This window comes from Humulus lupulus, chromosome 5, assembly GCF_963169125.1.
Source record: "Humulus lupulus chromosome 5, drHumLupu1.1, whole genome shotgun sequence".
Lineage (NCBI taxonomy): Eukaryota > Viridiplantae > Streptophyta > Magnoliopsida > Rosales > Cannabaceae > Humulus > Humulus lupulus.
In genome coordinates this window covers 5,817,817-5,823,111 of record NC_084797.1, presented here as the reverse complement: position 1 = coordinate 5,823,111, position 5,295 = coordinate 5,817,817, and positions in this window count along the sequence as shown.

Here is a 5,295-nt window from a genome sequence, read left to right as displayed (position 1 = left end):
AGCTTCCCCTGCTTCACTTATCTTTAGCACGGAGCAAATTATGGATTTGGTTTCAGGCTTGGTATTTAAGCTGAAGAAGACAGAGGATTTACTTAGATTCACCTGTTGACCAGAAGCCAGTTGGAAGTAGTCCAGAATCTCCATCACACTACTTGCTGAACTCTCAGTGGCTTTGCAGTACAGGTAGCTATCATCAGCAAAAAACATATGGGAAATGGCAGGGGCCCTCCTTGCCACTTTACACCCCTTAATCTTCCCTCGCCTTTGATAGTCCGAGATCAGAGCGAAAAGACCTTCTGCGCAAATAATGAAGAGATAAGGTGATAATGGGTCTCCTTGTCGCAGACCCCTACTTGGAATGATCGGCCCCAACTCATGATTACCAGAGATGATCTTATATGAAACTGAGCTGACACACCTCATTACAATCTTGATCCAATGCTCACTAAAGCCCATCTTGCTTAACATTGCCTGAAGAAATCCCCATTCAACTCTGTCTTATGCCTTACTCATATCAAGCTTGATTGCCATATAACCATCCTTTCCGGATGCCTTCCTCTTCAGATAATGCATGACTTCAAAAGAGACCATAATGTTATCTGTAATCAATCTACCAGGAATAAAAGCACTCTGGGTCTCAGATATAATATTATGTAAAATTTTCTTCAATCTATTAGCCACCACTTTGGATACAATCTTATAAATAACATTACACAGAGCAATAGGCCTAAGATCCCCCATAGTTTCAGGTTTAGGTTTCTTAGGAATGAGTACAACATGAGTATCACTTAAATGATCTGGGAACTAAGTAAACATAAAGAAATGTTGTACTAACCGCACCACATCAGCACCAACAATGTCCCAGTATTTCTGATAGAAACCTGGGTTGAAACCATCCGGGCCCGGTGACTTGTCGGGGTGCATCTGGAACAAGGCTGCCTTTACTTCTCCCTCCTCAACTGGGGCAAGTAGCTCCAAATTGACCTCTTCTGAGATGCTCGCTGGGACACAACTAGTAACACGCTCCCAATCAGTGTGGGAAGCAGTGAAGATCTTCTTGAAGTAATCACAGATGACACCATCCAAACCATTATCCCAACCCACCCACAAACCACGATCATCTTTAAGGGAAGAAAGCTGATTTGTGCGTTTCCTGGTACTGGCACACGCATGAAAGAACTTGGTATTTTGATCTCCAGCCTGTAACCAAATTTGCTTTGAGCGTTGCCGCCAAAAGATCTCTTTTTGTGTAAGCACCTCAACTAGACAACTCTGCGCCTCATGATACCTACGAACAGACTCCTCATCCCTGCGCCCTTTAAAGTGTTTCAGCAACTTGTTACATTCAATGATTCGATCCTTGAAATTTCCTGTTATATCCCGACCCCACTCAGCTAGCGCCGTACTACAGCACTTGATTTTATCATAGAGAGTGATAGAATTGAAGTCCATCCACTTATCTTGGATAATCTGGCGACACATAGGCTCTCTACTCCAGGCGTTCTCAAATCTGAACCTCCTGACAAAAGTCTCACACTTCCTATAGGCAAGATCCAACCAAATTGGGGAATGATCAGATACTGATATCTCCAAATTGACCAACGTTGCTGCACTGAAAACTGATCTTTTAATCACAAAACCTCATTTTCTTTCTCTCACTCTACCCAAAAATCTTCTTAACACCCTTCTAAATTTCTAAATCTCGAAGATTTAGGCGAAGTTCTATCTGTAACGCTAGCCTATGAAAACCTTTTAGGTAATAAGCTCTTTCCCGAGCCTTTTATTTCAGTTATTTAGTTATTATATATATACAAATTATTTTACTATGATGTTATAATGCTAAAATTTATATATAAATTATTTTACTATGCCGTTATAATGCTAAAATTTATATATAGATTATTTTACTATGCTATTATAATGCCAAAATTTATATATAGACTATTTTACTATACCGTTATAATGACAAAATTTATATATAGATTATTTTACTATATCGTTATAATGCCAAAATTTATATATAGATTATTTTAATTTATCGTTATAATGCCAAAATTTATATATATATAGATTATGCTACCATGCTGTTAAAATGCCAAACTTTATATATAAATTATTTTAATATGTCGTTATAATGCCAAAATTTATATATATAAATTATGTTACCATGCTGTTAAAATACCAAAATTTATATATAGATTATTTTACTGTGTCGTCATAACTTACAATGCCAAAATTGAAATATAAATTATTTTTATGTATCTTTATAATACTAAACTTATATAGGCTATGGTCACACTTTGGACTATTATGGACATTTATTATATGACATTATTCCCTATTATTATGGACTGATACTATGACCTGGATATTTCCGTATGACCATGACCATGACCACGACTTTTAGACCGGGATCTTGCCGTAAACAATTATAGTATGATCATACGCCTGGACATAAAATAAAAAATAAAATAAGAAAAATAGAATAACAACAATTATAAACTAAAATTACATCATGTAGATTTTATGTAAGTTAATAGTTTGTGTTTTTATCAAGAAGAAAATAATTTCGGTTGTTTTATCAGGACGCAAGGTAAGTAGAATCCACATCTGCAATACAAGTCTTTTATGTGTCTTATGTGCATTTATATGATTTATATGTTATTCTGTCATGTTGTTATGTATAAGTTATTTTTAAGAATGTTATATTTCTTATGCATAAGCATACTTAATGTTCACAAACAAGTTATTGAAAGAGTTAAAGTAGAGGTGCTGCCTAGGAGACCTACGTCCCAAAAATGTAAGGAGGGAGATGTACTTCCCTATACAATGAATGTTTAGAGGGAGAAATTCCCTATTATCATGTTTATGTTCATGTGAGAATATAATTCCCTATGTAATGCCTGCAGTAGCATCCTCCAGGGCCCAAAAGAAAGGAAAGTGAAAGAAAGAAAATACATAATATGTTGCATGTTTATTTTAATGCATATGAGGTAGTTATTCCGCTTACTGAGCCTTAGCTCATCAGATAATGTTTTGTATTGTAGGTAAGATGCCCCAAATATAAATTGTTGATGAGTATACGTGGAGCCAACATGACTGTACATATGGGGCTGACCTGAAGGGAATGGAGTTCTGCTATGCTATTCTATAAATAAACAAGAAACTTGATTTTATATTTATATTTCATAAAAAATATTTTGTGAACATTATAATTTACATAAAGCTTTAAAAGTATTTCATGAACGTTTTAATTTACATAAAGCTTTTAAATTTATACGCCACGAAAAATTATTTATAAAAGTATTAAGATTTGTATGTAAGATAAAGTTTTTATTTAGTTTGTCGGTATTGTTTGGTTTGAAGTTATGAACATTAGTTTATGTATTGTTTAATAATTTTTTTTTGTAAATTCAGAATTTCATTATTGTCGTATTCACGTTAAACTTTGCTTTTACACTATATATGTTTGTTAAGAAAATAGATACAGATATTCAACCGAAGCAAAGCTCTTAGCTCATAACTTTCATGTAATATGATTCCATATAAATCACTCGGATTCAAATTTGACATAAAATGTTATCTGTATATATAACAAGGTTTATAAAGATAAGACAATAAAAGTAGCTGGAATGAGTATATACTTAAAATATTATACCAATTACAGTATATATATCATCATTATTGGTGTACAATAGCAATTGATATTATTTTTATATGATAAGCGGAGTTCGAAAATTAATAGGTTTTGTTAAATTGAGATGGAAAATTATTTTTTATTTTGTTATAATATATCCTCTTGTACGATTTTTTGATAATATATCTTCTTAGCTTTTATTAAATAGTAAATCATTTACGTTAGAAATTTATATTCAATGATACTTGATTTAGGCCTATTTTCTTGTATTGAATGTTTGACCACAAATTCATAGTCATATTTATTTCAAATTAAAATATTTAATTTAGCTTATATATATATTTATACATATTTTGTTTATAACTAATAAATCCGAATCTAAAAAAAATTTAGCTTTGATTTTTTCTTTTTTTGAAAAAGTATAGTTGAAACAGATATGGAGGAGTTTTTGAATTCTAATTTTTTTGTTGTTGAAATTTTAGATTTATTAAAATTTGATAGTTAATTATTTAAATATAATATATAAATAAATTTAATTACTACTTCCTAATATAAAAGTGAGTAAATATTTACATAGAATATTAATATATATATATATATATAATTTGCTAAACAATAAAACTAAAACAAATTAACTAAATCTCTCTTAAAAAAAAACTAAAAATTTGTTGCTTGAATTAGGCTGACAAATTTGAATTTCCCTTGCGACCTTCATCAATTCAATAAACTAATAATTTTTGTTAAATTGAGATTAAAATTAATTTTTATTTTACTGAAATATATCCTCTAGTATGATTTTTTTTTGAAGGATTTATGAATATGAGTAATGATAAGATATATTTTTAACTTTTATTAAATAGTAAATCATTTATGTTAGATATTTATATTCCATCATACTCAATTTAAGCCTATTTACTTGTATTGAAGGTTTAACCACAAATTCATCGTTATATTTATTTCAAATTCAAATATTTAATTTTAGCTTATATATAGTTATTTTGTTTATAACTAATAAATCGGAATCTAAACTTTAATTTTTTTTGTTTAAAAAAGTATAGTTGCAACAGAAATTTATTTTATACTAGTCTAGAACATAGGAGTTTCTGAATACTAATTAGTTTTTTTTGTTGTAATTTTAGATTTATTCAAATTTGATAGTAAATTAGTTTAAATATAATATTTAATAAGTTTAATTACTAGTCGTTGCAAAAATGAAAGTGAGTAGATATTTATATAGAATATTAATATAAATATATATAATTTACTAAACAATAAAGCTAAAATAAATTAACGAAATCTCTCTAAAATAAATTTGAATTTCAAATGTGACCTTCATCAACTCAATAAATATATTTATACACATATATACTTCATTATAACTCTTATAGTTTCCTCCACATCTTTTACCAAAATGAATACGAAAGATCATGACTATCTCCCTTATTCTACTATCGATTCATATGATGACATTGAGAAACAAAAAGAAGAGCAAAATATATCTTCTTCCACCAAAGATGTTAAAGAGGAAGACAAAGAGTGCAATGATGATAGCCCTTGTTTTCCCTTTATTATTTTATTTTTTTATTACTCCCTTCTCTCTATATTCTTCTCGTGGATAATAGCATACTATCAAATTAACTATGTTGATCCATTGGCGA